Below are 20,939 nucleotides of genomic sequence, written 5' to 3'. Positions count from 1 at the left end.
ATATATATATATATATATATATATATATATATATATATGTGTGTGTGTGTGTGTGTAACAATCACTTTGTTGTACAGCAGTAATTAACACAACAATGTAAATCAACTATACTTCAATTAAAAAAATTTTTTTTAAAGATGAACGAAGTGCTCAATTTGCTGCAACTTAGATAAGATCTTTAACAAATGAGTTGTATCCTAAGATGTAGGATAAACTGAGGATATATTAAGAGAGTGAGATATCTCAAGTATACCTTTCTTTTTTTTTTTTTAACATCTTTGTTGGAGTATAATTGCTTTACAATGGTGTGTTAGTTTCTGCTGTATAACAAAGTGAATCAGCTATACGTATACATATATCCCCGTATCTCCTCCCTCTTGCACCTCCCTCCCACCCTCCCTTTCTCACCCCTCTAAGCTTATTAGATGGCTGTAGCAGGAAATAATATCAAGCCCTGCATCCTTCTGACACCATCAGAGCTTTAACTCTGACCCAGTGAAAAATATTGTTTGATATAATTTTTTTACCCAGTGGAATAAATATTTACCCAACATGTACCTGACCATATACAAGGCACTGTAGTTGGATGCTACAAATGACAGAGATAATATACCATTTAAACAATGTTACACTTTTAAATATTCAAACAACTTACAATGTAATAAGGAGATAAGTCAAATACAAGATACGTATACATGACTATGATACAAGAAAGTGATGTAAATAACTATGATACAAGAAAGTGATGTAAAAATAAAATGCTATTAGAGGAGGGGGAAGGAGAGATTCTTTCAGGCTCGGAGGAATCACGCAAAGTTTCATGAAGGAGAACACACTGGAACTGGACCGTGAAAAAATGGGCAGAATTTCAATAGGCACAAATAGAAGAAGGAATAGTGTGACCAAAGGCACAGAGGCAAGAAATAAAGTGCAAATTCAGAGTTGGGAAATGAATCAAGGCAGCTGAAGTACAAATGGATTAGAAAGAATAGTGGGAGATAAAGATGGGAAGTCTGGGGTATATACACTAGTTAGCATGATGGTTAAAACTGTGGACTCCAAGTCAGAACTCATGGGTTTAGATGTGGTTCCACCACTTTCCATCTGTATGATCTTGGATTGGGCTTCAGTTTCTTCATTCATAAAATTAGGATAAAAATAACTAACCTGGACTTCCCTGGTGGCGCAGTGGTGAAGAATCCACCTGCCAATGCAAGGGACCCGGGTTCGATCCCTGGTCCGGGAAGATCCCACATGCCACAGAGCAACTAAGCCCGTGCGCCACAACTACTGAGCCTGCAAGCCACAACTACTAAGCCCGTGTGCCACAACTACTGAAGCCCATGCATCCTAGAGACCGCACGCCGCAACTACTGAGCCCATGCGCCGCAACTCCTGAAGCCCGTGCGCTCTAGGGCCCACATGCCGCAACTACTGAGCCCGTGTGCTGCAACTACTGAAGCCCGCACGCCTAGAGCCCATGCTCTGCAACAGGAGAAGCCACCAAAATGAGAAGCCCGCGCCCCGCAATGAAGAGTAGCGCCTGCTCACCGCAACTAGAGAAAGCCCGCAGACAGCAACGAAGACCCAATGCAGCTAAAAGAGTAAATAAAATTATTTTAAAAAATAATAATAACTAACCTGCCTACCAACCAGGATCAAGTAAGATAAGGCATATATAAGTGCTTTGCAAATCATAAGGTATTATAAGAATGTAAAGCATTATCAGGATAGTGGTAATGAAAATAAAATGAAGAAAGGGTTTGAGCGACATTACAGAATCAAAGGGATTTAAGTGTTGTTAGTTGAGAAGCCTTGAGGGTTGGCACTGAGAGGTACTGGGGCCCATAAGCAGTCTTCAAGACCCCCAACCATCTGGAGGAGCCCACTCAGCACAGCAGCCCAGCTAGCAGATGTCAAGGGCAAGTTGAGTCACTCCACAACGAGTACTCTCTCCACCCGGGGTGAAGGCTGGCAGGAGACAGGGAAGCAAGGTCAGTCATGGCGGCAGGGTCGTGACAAGCAATTCTCAACAATGAACCAAAATCCTGTTCCGTTAGGAGGACCACGGACAGGCATAGCCGGAGGCTAGCACACACCTTCATCCAAAGACTGAGGTTTTCCACTGGGTGGAGGAGGGCTACACATACCCAGCCACTGCTAACCTTCCGTCAGAGACAGCCCAGGAGTACAGATGGTCACTAGACCTGTCGTGGTGATCGTTGCATAACGCATGCAAATGTCAAATCGCTATGTAGTACAACTGAAACTAACATAATATCGTATTATATCAACTACATTTCAATTAAAAAATAACAGCAACAACACAAAAGTTATCCCAGGAGTGAGAATGAAGGGATGACAATCGAGGGCAACTCCTGGATTGAGGAACAAATGCTCTACGGCTGCAGCTGTGTATGTGCAGAGGCCTGGAGATGGTGCAGGGCAGGGACTGAGCCCGAGGGCCCCACAGCCTTCCAACGCACTGCTTGGGAACGAGGGCCAGCTGATTCTAACAGATTGCACTTCCACTTGGAAGCCATGGCTCCACGCCACCTCACGGACGGGATGTGAGCAAACCGATGTCTGGTCCTGAACTATGTGCTGTTCACCAGGCATCTGAGTAAGACCCTTACACACAATGATCCACAAAGGTAACCATATGACCCTGGCAGAACGGGACCAACTCAGCACCGCAGAGCCCCGGGCATCTGCAGGAATCGCCCAGCACTGACTCTGATGGGGGCTACGGGCCCACAGGAGACCAAATATAACTAGTAATATATTAACCACTGGTATTTTAACACTTGTGCATAAGCTGAAATTTTGTTTCTGAGCGTTACCGATGCGAGTTAAGGAGGCAGAATTCCCACTTACAAAATCACCTTGTCTTATACAAAACTGAATTTAAACAAATGTAATCTGAATGCTTGGGTTTTAGGGGATATGTACTATACAACTATCTAAGCTTAAGTAAGACTGTCCTTTAAGTGACACTTGGAAAGAAAAACACAAAAACTCATTCCAGTCAAACTGATATTTTACTATGTCTCAAAAGAAGAACCACAGTTTAATCATGTAAGAAAGAAGATGACCTATTTGGTTCTACCTTTTATTATAATCAAATCGACACATTTACTGATGAAACTATACAAATTTATTAAGTGAAGCTACTTAAAATTTATTGAGAGTCTAGAGTGTTATTTAGAGAAATACACACTAAAAAGTGTATTAATTTTTTCAAATAAACATACACATAGCCGATGCTGGAATAAACAGATTCCAATAAATGAATACAATAAGTATTTCGGAATAAACCTGTGATGACTTCACTGCTTGAAAACAACCAAAGCTGTTTTTCCAGATCGTCAAAAGAAATATTTTCATCATCTTTGTGATACCGGCTGGAATTTCAGGGCAAGCCATCTAAAAAAAATTTTTTTAATCTTCTTTCATTTATATGGAAATGAGATGTTTCCTAAAACATATCCGTACCCAGCACCTACGTCAACACCAGAGCTCAAAGCACACAAATTCCTCCAGCTGATTCCTGCCTAGAAGGGCACACAGCACGCGACATCATCCATGTGCGTCATTCACCGAGGAGGACATTACCGAGCTTTCAATTTCAATTAACCTGCCTTGCTTTATAAATAGCCTAAAGGTCCCTATCTAAATAGGTTGGTGCCCTTTTCTCAGAAGCAAAGGGAACAGCATGACAAAGAAGCACAAAAAATAAATGAACTTTCCCCTTTGTAAATAGGAGAAAGTCGACATTAAACCAATTCTAAGTCCGAACTGAAGAGCTATTAATAGAATAAAGCTCAAGAGAATGAAGGACCAGTTTTAACCAGAAAATAAACAACATTCACTAACTCTATCAGCTCTTTTTAAAGTATCTGTGAGTCACAGGGCTAGAGAAATAATTTCAAGGTCCACATACAGGCAGAGCTAAACACAGATACCATAATTACAATCCTTAATACGGCCCCCAAAATAATACAGTTTAAAAGCCCCAGATGATTGATGTTCAGCCAAAAAGAAGTTAGTTTTGAAGATTCACTGATATCATTCTCTTCTAAATCTGAAATGTTTAATAATTTTTATAACCCATAGCGTTATCATTTCTTTTGCTAGCTCTAGATATTTCTTCCTCTAAAATCAATGATTATGAACAAAACCTGCACATCACTTCTACAATCTAAGTACTTGTGTACAGCACTTTTCTAGTTCATACTTCAACGATAATAAAGCAGGATCAGTAAACATCAATGGAATTTATCAAAAAGTAGAAAATAACTGGTACAGATCATTAGGCAGAGTAGTGAGCCCATGAATCCATCTAATAACCACGGTGCAGGAAAACACAGATGTTCACCATATTAATCTCAGGTAAAATACACATTCATGTATATGTGCCACACATATACGTACACACGTGTCATCCGGGCAATACTTTATAAGCTTGCCATAGTGACATCCCACATGCAATCAGAGTAGCGGCCGGCTCACTGAAATGTCTAGGACACAATCAAAAACTAAGAATTAAGTTAAATAAAAAAGATTTCTGATTGAAAAGAGGTCCGACAAAGTTGACAGACGATCCTTAAAGAGGTCCCTAAGCCCTCACTCACAGCAGCTTTAAAAAAGAATCCCATCAGAAGTCTTTCCTGATATGTAATACTCTTGCTGTGGCAGTTAAGTGAATCATCACTTTATCTGCACTAAGACAACCGGCTGCCCACTCCTCCAGTCATTCGACCAATTTCCATGCTTGGCACTATTCTGGGCCTCGTGGGAGACAGGAAGATGAATTGTAAATATAAGTAAAACATGGGACAAAGTAACTCAAAGTATACGAGTTACTGATGCAGTGCTAGATGGAAACAGACAGAGAAATTACTTCTAGGTGGTAAAGGCTGAGGAAGAGGCACTGGGGGTGTGGCACAGGTCAGATGGGAAGCAGAGGAGGAGCTTCTGAGGCAGAAACAGCATCACATAGGCAGAGAGGCAACTGGGAGCAGTGTGGACGCAGCCAATAGTATGGGGGGAAAAACTAAAGTCGGGAAGAAAATTCAAAGCCAGACCATTTATGATCTTAAACACAAGCTAAGGAAACTGGATTTTACCATTCAACATGGGGAAGATTTTAAGCAAGAAAGTATTGTGATCAGAGCTGTATTCTGGAAAAGCTAATCTCACAGATGTATATAACACGAACTAGAGGAGGGAAGAGAGTTAGAACAGACTCATGACAAGGATTATAATCACTCAGATGAGAAGTAAGGAGGGCATATAAAAAAGAAGGAAATCATGCCATTTGCAGCAGCATGGATGGATCTAGAGATTATCATACTAAGTGAAGTAAGTCAGACAGAGATAGACAAATACCATATATCACTTGTATGTGGAATCTAAAATATGACACAAATGAACTTATCTACAAAACAGAAACAGACTCACAGACATAGTGAACAGATTTATGATTGCCAAGGGGGAGGGGGGTGGGGAGGGATGGATTGGGAGTTGGGGATGAGCAGATGCAAACTTTTATATATAGAATGGATAAACAATGACGCCCTACTGTAGAGCACAGGGAACTACATCCAGTATCCTGTGATAAACCATAATGGAAAAGAATATAAAAAAGAATGTGTATTTTTATATAACTGAATCACCTTGTTGTATACCAGAAACTAACACATGATAAGTCAACTATACTTCAATTAAAACATTTTTTTTCAAAAAAGAAGTAAGGAGGGAGTGAACTCTCCCAATCACAGTAGAAACAGCAGTGAGAGAAACCCCAAGACAGAACCATCAGAACTCGATAGCTCTGAAGTTTTCAATCTGGCTTCTTTTGAGAATCCATAGCAGGATCCAAGAGGCAGCTTGAAAGTCACCAAACATAATGAAATGAAAGGGAAACAGTTGCTCCCTGATTTAAAACCAATGTGCATACATTCAGAAGGATGAGTTTCACTTGAAATAAACTGGATTAATACTTTTTAAATGGCAGATCCATTTTTAAACAAAAGGTCAGGGGAAAGCCAGGAAGTATCACAATGTGTAACACGATGAAGCCTTTAGTTTGATCCAAACCAGCTGGCCAGCTAAAACAAGCAATGGTACAGAGTACAATCCAATGTTTCAGAATTAAAGAAATCTATATTCTACATGCTCTTACAGGATAATCATACCTCCTCAAAGCTTTAGTCATCTAATCTATTTCTTACCTCACTTTTCCATGAAAATTGCTTTTATTTTTTTAGGTCACAAGTCACCGATGGCCTTCTAGTTGCATACCCAATGGAAACTTTGCAGTCAATATTTCAATATTTAACCCCTGACAATTGCTCTAAATCCTTTACTCTCCATCTGCCTCTACCTGCAAAGAATCACAAGTCCTATCAAGTGTCCCTGATTAATTCTTCACTGACCCCTTCCTGACTCCATCTTTCCTCCACTGCCACGGTTTAGACTCTCATTACCTCTCAGATAGATGCAGTGGTTCTCAAACTGTGGTCCTCGGACCAGCAGCAGCAGCATCTGGAAACTCACTATAAGCAAAATTGCTTGGGCCACACCTGAGAACTACTGAATCAGAAACTCTGGGGATAGCACCTGGTAACCTGTGACGGGGCAAGCCTTCCAGGTGACTCTGATGTGTACTAAAATTTAAGAACCTCTGTAATCTACAATCATCCCACTCCTGGTCTCCCTGCCTTTAGTCTCCCAGCTCCCCAAGGCTGTGGCCACAGTTAGGTCCTAAATGACCAATTTGATTACGTCATTTACCAGCTTCTACAACAGGATTCAAAATATGTGAACCCTTTTTAAACAAAACATAGACTTCAAATATTAACTTAAATTTGCATTCTAATGTTAGTTGAATTTGTATACACATGGAAGTTTCATAAAACGCAATATCCCTTCTATTTCTCAAGCACAGATATTAGAATAATTTCTTTCACAGAGAACACAAAAGCAGTACATTCAACAACATTAATTTGAAATCAAATTTTCCTGAAGCTTTATCACAATGTCAGCTTTCTTCACAGGCAGATGAGGTCTCAGGCCTGGTTCTTCAAGGTTCTGGAACCTTGAAGAAGTGACTTAACCTCTCCGGGCCTCAGTGTCTACATCTGCAAAATGGGATAATAGCAGAACGAATTTCACAGAATTGTGAGGACTAAGTGAACTAATATATGTAAAGTTCCTAGAACAGGGTTAGGCACATAGAAAACATGGTTAAGAGTTTGTAGCTACTGTTATCACCATCATCATTATCATTACTAACAATATTAAACTTACGGAGCAAATACCTGTATGTATAGGCATAGTACTAACCACAAGTTATTCCCCAATATTCATTCTCTCTTTCTTCTACAGTAACAGAACCCCGGAGTTTTAGCCAAGCACATATCCACACACCTTAAAGACTACATTTCCCAGCCTCCCTACATCTAGCTGGTCAACATCTACCCTCTCCATGGAGCATTAACCTCCAGGATTCTGCCGGGTGGTGAAGGGATGCTAGAGATCTGAGGGCTTCTTTAAAAGACTTTCAACCAATTCTCCTTATTCTGGAGCACCACCTCCCTTCACCCCTATTCCCAGAGGTGTTGGTGTTGCCAATTCCCGAGCCTTTGCGTAACTCTGTGACGTAAGCGAGGCTGGTTCTTAGCTGCCCCGCTGCCCATTCCAGATTCTGTTTTTCCAAGCTTATTACACCCTTGACCTTCCAGCTTCCAACATTTTGTTCATGTTGTCGTCTCCAATCCCATTCTCCCCATCCTTACGGATTTAGGCCTTTACAAAAGAAGATCCTTAGACATTTTAGTGGGAGTTCGAAAGGAAACAAATATCGCTATCTGTGTCCAATTGTCTCTTTTTCCAGAGGTCTCAGCCACCATTTTCCACCAAAATTCTCAGCACACAGTTTCATTCACCCTGTCATTTACATTCTGGACTAAATAGAAGAAAGTTGCTGGGCACGGCTTCCATCATTTCACATTTTTATTTCACTCTTAAACTGTTATTTTACTCCCCATGGGATGATGCTTTGGGCTACCACGTGTACTGGATGTTCTTAAAGGCAGGAACTATATGTTAAAATTTTTACTATCTTCTAGAACAGTAGTTCTCAAACTCGACTGCACATTTGAATCACCTGGGGACCTTTGAAAACTCCAACACCCCGGCCACACCCCAGACCAGTAACTCAGAATCACTGGGGTGAAACGGAAGCATCAGTATTGTAACCTACAGGCACGGCTGAGCAGCAGTGCGGGGCAGTGAATAGTGTTGTTGTCTGGAGACCTACGTCAGACACTGACCCCACATACGTACACACACAACTGAAAGGCACCAGCCCTCCTATGATGGCATCTTCAACAAACTCTGGGGCCTAATGCATTGGTCTCTGAACCCAGGAAAATAACCTGAGTAATCTGAGGAAATATTAAAGAAGTGCCTCAGCCTAAGACAAAGTTGGGGGATGTTTTTTCTACTTGTCGGATGACACATTAATATTAACCATCTGCTTCCTGTGTCCATTAGTCAATGTGGCAATGGTAACAGTCAATGCCAGCCTTTCCCCATTGAGTGTAATTCAGCCCATCGCTGCCTTCGTTATTCATTACTTGCAAACGGCTGGCCTAGCAATCATATCACATGCTTGAACTGACCCGGGGCTATTGTGAGTGGCAACCTTCCATTTCTGCAGAAATCATAAAACTGACCCAAAGAAACTGATGAAGTTGCCAGGCAACAGAGGCTCCAGAATATCTATATAGGAGGAGCATAGGAGAAGCATCCAGTTAGAGACTAAAGGCAGATGACTTGTCTTGATCTTTCACTTTCATAGCTAGCCCATCATTTTTACTTAGACTGTATGTACACATGAGGTGGTTGGGAGCATTGGTAAAGATTAAAGTTGCCTCAAGCACCACTGATACCACCATGTTAGCAAAGTCAGGGACCACAGATCCATGTCACTGCACCATCAACAGAACCTCTTCATTTCCTTCCTTTGGCTGTTCTCCAGAGGCTGGACGCCAGTCCACTTACGGCTGCACACAGAGAAGAGGACAGGCAAGGCAATACAGTTACTAACTGCTAAATAAAGCCTCCACCAGAGGGACCCACAAGAGGAAAAAAGAAAATAACACCAAAGCCTAACAACTGGGCCTGATACCTTAGCGGTCCTACAGAAATTAGGGAGGAAAGCGTCCTGCTGTTGAACAAAGACCTCCCAACGTGAGTCCACAAATAGACACAAATCATAACAGAAGGGGACCTGAGGCAATAAAACTGGGCAAGGAAATCCTGGTATGTTAGACTCTTCCCCCACTGAAAGCCAAGTACCTATCTACAGCTCTTTCAAAGAACCATGTCTATTCTCTGATCCTATAATTCCCTGGACCACAAAGATTTTTCTGAGAGAAAGGGAAGCGGGGTGGAAATACGTGACAGCAGTAGCACTCCAAGGCCACCAGGAAATTTAAACCAGGAAAGAGTTTTCAGTAACTTGGCTATTGCTCCCTTAGTAGAATGAATCACCTAAGGATCGCCCAGCCTGGAAACATTGGGAACAGATTTTTACTGAAATTTTACTTGACCGAAATCCTTAAGTATAATGGGAGCTAAAGCTGAGTGGTGAGCTGCCTTCTGCCTGCAGAAAGAAATAGCAGGAACTAGGTAAGAAAGCGAATAAAGGTAATTTGGCAAGAACTGAGTGAGTGCAACGCTTCATTGAGTCTATATGGCTCAAATTCCGCTTCTAAGTATCTGAGAGAGACCAGGAGAGACTGTGTAGGTTAGAGGTTCCTGGTTCCCCACCTGAGTCACTATCAACAGATTGTGGGATGAAGGAAGCCATTTAAAAGAACACAACTAGTGCAATAATTGGATGCCACGATATCTAACTTTTTCCTCTTTTTGTATAAAGGTTAAATACTGCGAGCAGAGTTGTAACCTTGATATATAAGTGCAGAATAATTAAAAGCTAGAAGGTCCTTGGGCAGAAACTCTGTAGAATATTTAACAAAGGAAAAGTTGCCTTCTTCAGGCAAATGACTCAGCTAGACTTAGGAATTTGTTCAGAACGCTGTGGAACTTTTTAATGTCTATCGGTGTTTAATTTAGATTTGAAGTGATATAATGGGTTTATGCCAGTTCATATGTTCCTTTCTCCATCTGATTAATGAACTAACACGTTCCTAAAGTGATATAAAATGTTCCTTTTGAGTTTTGAGGAACCTTCCCTTTTTAAAGAACAAAATGCTCAAGTTCAGAGTCTACAGATTCTCGATTAATTAAGAATGTAATACTGTGTTGGTGTGTGTTCCCTTTTGGCTTAGAAACAAGTTTCTTTGTTGCTGCTGGACTCCAAGCTGGCAGCAACCAGAAGAGAAAAAGACGAGGATTAAAAGGAACAGCCTGCCCAGAAACAGAGATAAGGAGAAATCTCTTATTACCAACTTTGCTTAAGTGTCCAGAAGCCAAAACTACAGAAGAAGAATCTTTTGGCTAATTTTAAGGCTGGCCCCATGCCACCACTTCTGGCTGGTGGCCAGAGGCCCTCAGGGGGAAAGGGCTGACAGACCGCCCCTAGAGAAGGTCAGGCATTTCGTTGCTGAAGCTGCCTTTGGGTGTAGCTGCTCAGTCGGAAACCAAACACTTTTTGTCCAACAGGTTTCCCAAGTGATTCCTTAGCACGTGACACTCACCAACATTTACCTAACTGATCCCCCATCCCCTCTGCCAATCTAAGCAACTGAGAACCCTCCACTCAACGGGAACAGAAAACAAAGCACTGGGCTCCCACCTCTATGGCTTGACATAGAAGGCCTCGCTCCACAAGGATCTCGCAAATGACAATGAATGCTGTCCTCCACGCGGGGCTGTTTTTATTGGCTACTCCCAACTTGACTAGAAAATCATCGTTCCTCGTGAATTTAATTATTCTGTGACTTTATGACTGCATGCAAGGTGCTAACCAGTGGAATTCCAAGTTAGAATTGAAGCACAGACTGCCTAGCTATGTAATAACCCATGCATTTAGCCTCAAACCTCCTGAGACAGGTAAGCGACAACAACAGCTCGATACCCAAGCCTGTAAAAGTTAAGCTGCCATATAGCTGCCGTGCCACCAGCCATGCTACTTTTGGAAGAAAGAGCAGTTCTTTCTCAGTTGCAATTTAATGGATTTGTGATCTGTTTCCTTAAGATAAACAAAAGAGAGTGGGAGAAGCCAGGGATTCCCAGATGTTGAGCAATCTGAACTGCCCACGTAAAAATGGTTATACTGGTCCCCTTCTGCCCCTGATCATTTCTGGGATCTAAAAAGAAAAGCCTTATAATTCAAAAATTAGACTTGAATCAAATGAGCAACAATTCTCAACCCATGAAAAGTAAAGTTTAAAAAAAAAAATCACTTGCTTCAATGTGTAAATATTAGCAAGTGAGCTGTCCCAACTAAAACAATTAAAAATGTCCAGTGCATCCAAATCCAGGAAATACTAAATGCTGAAGAAAAAAGTTTGTGTTTTTCCCTCTGTTAAAAGTACCGGTCTAGAAGAGGATTTTTTTATGACCCAGCACCAGATTTTGGATGCTAACATAGAGATAACATCCCTAATATCAAATGGACAGATGAGATATGCCATACTTGACAGTGAAAACATAAAATAAGAGACCTTTTACTCTCTCTTAATCTATGTTGTTCTTGATGTAGTTTCAGTTTTCAAATTCTTAATTATGATGTATAAAAAGATACATGAATCAATTTTATACTTTCTGACAAGAATGGTCTATATTCCTGGGCTTCCCTGGTGGCGCAGTGGTTGAGAGTCCGCCTGCCGATGCAGGGGACACGGGTTCGTGCCCCGGTCTGGGAGGATCCCACATGCCGCGGAGCCACTAGGCCCGTGAGCCACGGCCGCTGAGCCCGCGCGTCCAGAGCCTGTGCTCTGCAACGGGAGAGGCCACAACAGTGAGAGGCCCGCGCACCGCAAAAAAAAAAAATATTAAAGAATGGTCTATATTCCCATTTCTCCTGGTCTACTTTAGCCTGAGCCCATCTCCTAAGCCCCTGTTGGTGCTCACATCTGATCATTTTAAATGCCTGCCATTGCCAAATAAGGTTGAGAAAAACTGGCTTAAGGTCATTACACTCTGATGCTTAAAATGTCAAAGAGAACACCTGTTGGCAGCTCTAACATTTATTATTTAATCAACTAAGGAAAAAAAAAAGTCAAAGCACCAGCTGCCACCTCAGAACAACTTAATGCACTAATCAAAAAACTTGTTCACAAGAGTCACAAAAAGAATTGTTAAAAACTTTTTAATATGGGTTATCGATGACTAGCTGCTTCTTACCTCACGAATAATCAAAACCCCTGAGCTTTATTAAAATTCCTTATACATTCCTTGTATTTCCCACGTTTTTATATCAATGAGTTGCTCATTTACAAAATAAGAAGGAAAAACAATGTAGTACCAAAAGCTTAGAATTGGCTTCTGGGTCTGGCTCACCTACATGCCGCTGGGCAACTTGATAACATCTAACCTCTCAGAACTTCAGTTTCTACATTACGTGGAGAAGAACTAGATCAAGGTTTCTCAACCTCAGAGCTATTGACATTTGGGGTCAGATCATTCTTTGTTTGGAGGGCTGTACCAAAGGATAGTTATCAGCATCTCTGACCTTTACCCACTGCGTACCAGTGGCAACACCCCGTTGTGACAACCAAAAATGGCTCTAGACGTGGCCAAATGCCCCCAGAAGAGCAAAACCACCCCCAGTTGAGAACTGCTGGACTAGATATATACTCAATTTCTCTCCAGCCCTGATACCCTACAAAATAAATACCTTACTCTCTTAAATGTTATTTGTTAAGCCACTGGTCAACATGCCTACTGTGAGGATACTCAGTTTGATTTTTTAAGAAATTGAAATACAGTGACTGTCTGTACCAATTCTAATTTTAGCAGATTCTAAAACCGTTTTTTTTTTTTTTGCAGTGAAAATTCACAAAAGGACATTAAAGCAACATATAAGGGAAACTAATATAAAGTATATGCCAATAATATCTCCATCCCATTTTTGAGGGTAACTCCTTCAACTGGATGAAAAGAAAGGCATTTTAACATGTTCTTTAACTAGTTTTCCCACATGTGTACTTTCAGTAAACAAAGGGGCCTTATAATAACAGGAGCGATTTAAAGGGATTGACTTTTAAGAAGCAAGAAAAACACAGCTACTCTCAAGCCTTTTAAAATATTTTTTAAGCATATTAGAAAAAAAGTTTACACCATCTTATGACTTCCTGTTTTTACTCCAAATTCATGGAAGAGTTAAGTATCTTACAATCTATAGCTGGTATTCAATTTGCCCTGAAGTCATAAATGTATATACTTCCATAGGGGAAATAAACCTATTCCTGAAGAACTATCATTAGTTTACCAAGTTTTTTTTGTTTTTTTTGTTTTTTCACTAAAATTAGTTTCAACTGCCCAGAGGCCAAACCCCATCTCACAGGTTACTATTATTCAGTGGAACCTGACACAAAATACAGGAGTATGATTATTACTCAAGTAACCCTTTCTTTCTTGGAGGAACATACAATGCAAGGTCACTTTTTCTGTTGAAGATGTTCATTTCCTAATTCTGGTGAAAGTATAAGACTTGTCAAAAGATTTTGCCTTCAGCCTCCACATTTAAAATTTATCATACTGGAAAAGGGATTTCTTAAGAGAAAATTAAGAAACACACTACTATATATTAAAATAGATAGCCAATAAGGACCTACTGTAGAGCACAGGGAACTCTACTCAATATTCTGTAATAACCTACATGGGAAAAGAATCTGAAAAACAATGAATATATGTACAACTGAATCACTGTACACCTGAAACTAATACAACATTGTAAATCAACTATACTCCAATAAAATTGAAAAAAGAAAGAGAGAAAACTAAGTGCCTAATGTAGCCCATGGTTCTAAGATGACATAACAATTGTTATATTCATAAAACCTCTAAATGTAAAGGAAATTAAAGCATAAAGCAAATGTGTTCCTCTTTTTTAAAAAGATAAAAGCACAAAGAATACCTAAACGTGTACTTTCACTTTACTGATGAGGATACTGGGGCCCAAAGTCAACTCCCAAATACTGGCACATTACAGACAAAAACTTGCCTTCTCCACATGCTTGTCCTCGTTTTCCTTCCTGAATTCAGTGTCTTAAAGTATCTGGTTTTACAATTTCTCTGATGTTTACATAAGAAAACAAGTAAGTGGTTATATTCGTTTTCCCAAGCTGCTACGACAGGCCACAGTTGTGGTGGACAGGAATGAAGAGAGTAATGGAAAAACATCAAATCCCATGAAAAGGCAGACGTTTAGGCCTGTAGATTAATTCAGCAAAGCCTCTGCTCTTCCTTTTCTCACCTGAGTTTCCTCCAATAAGTGGAACAAAATACAGCCTTGGGGACCACAGCCCAGCCACATTCACTGCAGTACAGGATAGTGTTCAATAAAAACGTGCCCTGAACCTGACACACCAAAGTCTTATGTGAATAAAACATACACAAACACTGCCTCATACAGAGAATGACAATGATGAGGGCAGATTTTGTACATGACGTGCAGACTCCGTCTCAGTGACTTACATAAATGAAAGGATGTGTGGAATTCAACATAAAATCACACCCTACCCTCAAAATCAACTGCCGTTAATGGCCCTCCCCCATCCCCTGCTTCCCTAGAACTACCTCCAGTCCCCACCATTGCTCCTGACCAAGGGATCCCCTCCCCTAAAAAGGTTAAAAATGCCATGTGTTTATGTGGTCACGCTCTTCAACTTTCAATTTCCGAGCACTCTCTTTATTTTGTTCTGTCAAAGGACAAGGAAGGAGAAATGCAGTTCGGTGACCCTAAACTCACACTCATCTGTATCAACCTGGGGTACAAAAGGGCTCTACCTCCCTTCCATTTTTTTTTTAATAGCATTGTCCCTAGTGAGTCAGTTCCTTCTTTTTAATATTAAGTACTATTCAGCGTCACAATATTATGTCAGTAACCTGCAATCCTTCAAATTCTCCCTCCTGGTGGAATTTAAAACCCTTCTCTGCAGTTCCAGAGTACTGATACAAGGCCAACTGAGACAGTCTCATTTCAAAGTGTAGGCTGCCACCTACTGGCTGAGCCCTTCTCAACATCCAGCTCTCCCCAGAAAGTGAATCAGTCCCTCACAAGAGGTTTGCTTGCTATGTCATTCAATGCAATGTATTCAACTATATCAGCATAATTTTTTTCATTCTTTTCAATACAAAGTCTTTAAACAACAAGGATTTACTGTATAGCACAGGGAACTATACTGGATATCCTGTAATAAACTATAATGAAAAAGAACTTTTAAAATATAGATTTGTACATATAAATATGTACAACGGAACCACTCTGCTGTACATCTGAAACTAACACAATATTGTAAATCAGCTATACTCCAAAAGTTTTTTAAGTTAAGTAAATACAAATTATTTTAACTTCAAAAAGAGACTACCATGACAAGCATGGTAGAGACAAGCATACACTATGCTTGTGTATAGCTTAAAATTCCCTGCCTATACTCAAAAGTGCAGAGCATTATTTTTAAAAGATGAACTATTTCTTAAATATACAAAAAGTTCTGTTTGGATAGATTTCTCTTCACCATTTCCTTTGTTCTTCACTCCTGAAAATGGAAGCTCATTTCCTCTTAGAGAAAGTGGTGGTGATTTCATTGTTTGTATTGATCAACCTGGAATTATTCAAAATTTGAATTCATAGTCCTAAAGCTAGTGTAAAAATTCCCAACAGCTGCTGACAATAAAGCTAAGAATTAATTAGCTGTTAATTAGCCCAACCCTTTGTCATGCAGACATAAATCTTCCAGCACCTTCTATGAGCAGTGGACTTTTTCTAGTGAGAGCTAGTTTCTCCCTGTCTTAAGCTCTTTTTAAAGAAAATCAGACCAACTAAAAATCACTAAAGGGAGATAAGGAAACCCCCTTTCAGAGGCAGCAGCCACTGTCTCGGTGACAGAGTGAGGGGTAAATACACTCAACAACATTCACTTAATAAGTACTGCATGATGCTATATTAGGAGCTAGGGATGAACCCACGATTTAAATGTCTATTTCCTTTGAGAAGTTGTCTGGTACAGAGATCTTGTGGGAAGACAATTACAACATAATTTGCAATATGTAAAAGAATGTAAAATCTGGACAGTGATAAAGTAGTGACTGAAGGTGAAACAGGAGTTTCCCAGGGAATCAGATGGGGAAGAGAGATCCAAATAGCATGTGCAAAGGAAGAGAGATGAAAAACACAAGGGCTTAGGGAAAACGTCCCATAATTCAATATTAATGAATAAAGTGAATGAGGCCAGGTATGTAGGGAGGGAGCAGATCTCAAAGTCTTTTGCATATTCTGCCAAGAAATGTCCATTTCAGCATGATCACACTGGCAACAGGCAGTGACTGAAGGGAGGGCGATTACTAAGAAAAGCAGTGAAACTGTCTGAGCAGGGATGATTAGGGATCTGAAACGAAACTCCAGGGCAGTGAGAACGGAAAGGAGAGGCCATATTAAAGACAAACTCTACACAGGAAGCTATACTCAATATTTTGCAATAACTTGTAAGGGAAAAGAATCTGAAAAAGAATATGTGTGTGTGTGTGTGTGTGTGTGTGTGTGTGTGTGTGTGTGTAACTGAATCAGTTTGCTGTACACCTGAAACTAACACAACACTGTAAGTCAACTATACTTCAATAAAAAAATAATAAAGTAAAAAATAAATAAAAATAAATTTTTAAAAGTAACATTCTAGGAACTTTGCTAGTAGTGCAGTGGTTAAGAATCCACCTGCCAATGCAGGGGACACGGGTTCGAGCCCTGGTCCGGGAAGACCCCACATGCCTCAGAGCAACTAAGCCCATGCGCCACAACTACTGCGCCTGCACTCTAGAGCCCATGCTCTGCAACAAAGAGAAACCACCACAATGAGAAGCCCACGCACCGCAACAAAGAGTAGCCCCCGCTGGCCGCAACTAGAGAAAGCCCACACATAGCAACGAAGACCCAACACAGCCAAATAATAAATAAATAAATTCATTTTTTTAAAAAATGTAAAAGTAACATTCTCAATTGAAAAAGAAAAAAAGACAAACTCTGAAGATAAAATCGTAGGACCTGACTGGACATGGAGAATGAGAAACAGAGAAGTGAATGGTGATAGGAAATGTAGTAGGAGGCATGGATTTGCTGGAGGATATAATAAATTCAGCTGAGTTTGAAAAGTTTGGAAACGCTGAGTCTGAAAGTACTTGAACACCGAGGAGAAGATTGTGGAGGGGTGGAGGACTGAATCCACAGAGATGAAGCTCAGGCCAGAGGTCTAGACCAGAGATAGAAACTCGGAAGTCGCTAGTGTGTAAGCACAGGTGACAGGAATGAAATGTCCTGGATGAGAACCTGGGCAGAAGCCAACAGGAGACCTGCCAGCTTTGTAAAGCACGTGGCATGCCACCACGCTGGCTCAGGCAGGGCAAAACAGTGAGGGCTAGAAACTGCTCAGCGTAGACACAGATAAGACTAGTTACAAAAATGTAATCTGGGACTTCCCTGGTGGCGCAGTGGTTAAGATTGCGCCTGCCAATGCAGGGGACACGGGTTCAAGCCCTGCTGCGGGAAGATCCCACATGCTGTGCAGCAAATAAGCCCGTGTGCCACAACTACTGAGCTTGTGCTCTAGAGCCAGCGTGCCACAACTACTGAGCCCGCATGCCACAACTACGGAGGCCCGTGCACCTAGAGTCCACGTTCCACAACAAGAGAAGCCACCACAATGAGAAGCCCGCGCAACGAAAAGTAGCCCCCGCTCGCCGCAACTAGAGAAAGCCTGTGCGCGGCAATGAAGACCCAACGCAGACAAAATTAATTAATTAATTAATTAATTTTTAAAAAGTGTAATCCAACTTTTGGTTTCCAGTCCCACATGTAAGGAGCTTGGCCGTCGCCACCCCATCCTAACAAGTAAAAAGCTCAATAAACTAAAATCGACAACTCTTCTTGGATCCTTAGAGAGGTGAGAACATAGGGCAAACCACTGCCCCCAAGACTGGAGAGACAGATGGGTGAATACAGGGAATCTCAACTTTCCAGAGCTGGGGCAGGAAACCTGGGCTGTAACTGATGAATTGCTGGAGGTTCTGTGTGGACAAGCCTGAGAGTTAAAACCTCCAGGGACCAAGTCGCAGGGGCTCCCCACAATTTTGTGAGGCTTACCTCCAGGAGCTCAATCAGGTTTCCACAGTAAATGTCGAAGAAAATCCCCTCGTGCTTCCAGCAAGGGAAGTGAACGAGCAACCATCCTGAAATACGCCAGAGCACTCCCTCCTTAAGTAAAAGTCATATAAAACTAGTTAACCAGAGCCCAACCTACTGGGTATCATCAGAACCTAACTGACCTGGGGGAAGGGAAACACCCAACTCCAGCTCACTCTAGCCACCCTGTCCTACCTGAGGCAGGGAGAAAAAACTGAGAAATGTTCGTGAAGTTCACAGTCCAGAGGCACAGGCTCACTAAAGACAAACCTCATCATAGGATTATAGAACACTTCCCCTCTCCCCACACCTCACCACCACATCCCTGAAGGCCTATTTACAGCAGTTCCTTTTACCCAGTGCATCACGTCTGGCTATCAAGAAAAAACTTACAAGGCACACCAAAAGGCAAAAGACGCATTTGAAGAGACAGCACAAGCATCATTACCAGACGTGGCAGGGATGCTGGAATTATCAGACTGGGAATTTAAATGATTAATATGCTAAGGTCTCTAAATGGATAAAGTAGACAGCATGCAAGAACAGATGGGCAATGTAAACCCAGATGAAAATCCTAAGGAAAAAAAAAGCATAGTTCTATGTTTTAAATACTAGTTTATATATAAATATATTCAAATATATTCAAATACGGTCTAGAAGTGTATACAATACCAAGATACGTACAGTGGTTTTCTCTAGGTTATCTCTGGCAGTTTGGGCAATTTTTATTTTCTTCTTTATGCTTTTCTACATCTTCCAAATTTTCTATGATGCATATGCATTTTGAAATCGAATGTATAAAGGTTTTTAATTTCTTTTTCACAATCTAAAATCTCTAGGAGTCAGAATTAGCTGGAGAGAACTGAGATGGTTTGAGATAGCTGAGAGTGGTCCAAGTATCTCAAACTCTAAAGAGCTGTTAAAATAGACACAGCTAGGAGAAAGCAGAGGGACAGGACCCAGAACAGTGAAACTGCTATAGAGGAAGGGAAGAGAACAACCTGAGGGCTCCTGCTAAGTGGGACGGGACACTTGATTTCCTGGATTCCACTATGGTTTCCCGGATGCAAGTATAACCTCCGAGAAGAGTGCAACAAGAAGGAACAACAATTAGAAAAAAAAATCTTAAGGCCCCTCACTCCTTACTGCACACAGGAGATTTACAGGGCAGCGGCAAAGACAGTAGGCAGAGGTCAACTCCGCCCCAAACTTAACTGCTTTGATTTCCACATTAGATAAAGCTGAGGGAAAAAAAGAACGGTCAAAGCACCTCAGAGTCACCCGTAAGAGGTTGAAACACATTCCTTACAGAGGAATATGCATTCTATGATGGTTTTAAGTCTGAGGCAAATGAAATGAGTGAAAGCAATAGGCGGAAATGGATCACATGCCAGGCAAAAGGCACAGATTTGTGGGGATGAAACATGTGGAAGGATAATGTGATGGTTAATGACAGGTGTCCACTTGGCAAGGTGATGGTGCCCAGCTGTCAGATCCCAGTCTAAGATATCGCTGTGATGGTATTTTTAAATGTGATTAACATTTACATCAGTAGACTTTAAGTAAAGCAGATCATCCTTCTTAATGTGCATGGGCTTCATCCAATCACTTGAAGGCCTTAGAAGAAAAGACTAAGGTTTCCCAAACAAGAAAACATTTGTCCTGAAGCCTGCCTGGTTTTCCAGTCTGCTGGCTTGCCCTACAGATTTCGGATTTGCAAGCCCCACAATGGTGTAAGCCAGTTCCTTAAAATATAAATCTCTCTTTCTCATTTTCTCTCTCACTTTCTCTCTCTCAATATAGATATAAGTATAGGTATAAATATAGATATAAGTATAAATATAGATACAGATACAGATATATAATACATATACACACACATATCTATACACACATAGATATATCCTAATGGTTCGAGTTCTCTGGAGAATCCTATTGCAGATAATAAAAGATGAACTCTATTAACAGAGACCAATAGGGCAGAACCTTGAACTAGAGGCACTGGGACTGAAATGGGCTAAGGTAGGGGACTTCCCTGGCGGTCCAGTGGTTAAGACTCTGTGCTCCCACTGCAGAGGGCGTGGGTTCAATCCCTGGTCGAGGAACTAAGGTCCTCCATGCCCCACAGCGTGGCCAAAACAAAAAACAGCAAAAAAAGAGTAATCCATGTTCTTGGGGTTGGGGCTTTCCGGGGCAACTAAGCCCATGGGCCGCAACTACTGAGCCCACGCCACAACTAGAGAGAACCCCGCATGCTGCAATGAAAGATCCCATGTGCCCTGATGCAGCCAACTAAATTTAATTAATTAGTTAATTTTAAAAAAACAAAAGAAATCGGCTAAGGTAGACGGCAGCAAGAGGTCAAAGATTCCCAGAGCATTTAGGACATGACAAACAGCGTATTTAATGAAGACTATTTTGGAATCTATAATATGTATAATATGAACTAGATCAGAGGGAAGCTACAGTTAGAACAGGCTTGGAGAAATCTAAGCCAAAGGAGTGTGTGGGTGGCCGTGGAAACGAAAGGAACCCATCCGTACAATAAGGATACGGCAAACAT

At 41.1% G+C, this 20,939-nt stretch overlaps 1 protein-coding gene across 1 annotated transcript in view; it reads right to left on the bottom strand.

Annotated features, from left to right (window-relative positions):
* BCKDHB (branched chain keto acid dehydrogenase E1 subunit beta) overlaps positions 1-20,939 on the bottom strand; it is a 239,140-nt gene that overhangs the window by 203,496 nt on the left and 14,705 nt on the right. The window lies entirely within an intron of this gene.

This window comes from Lipotes vexillifer, unplaced genomic scaffold, assembly GCF_000442215.2.
Source record: "Lipotes vexillifer unplaced genomic scaffold, Lipotes_vexillifer_v1.1 scaffold1077, whole genome shotgun sequence".
NCBI lineage: Eukaryota > Metazoa > Chordata > Mammalia > Artiodactyla > Lipotidae > Lipotes > Lipotes vexillifer.
The sequence above is the reverse complement of the archived record's forward strand: the minus strand, read 5'-3'. Positions and strand labels throughout refer to the sequence as shown.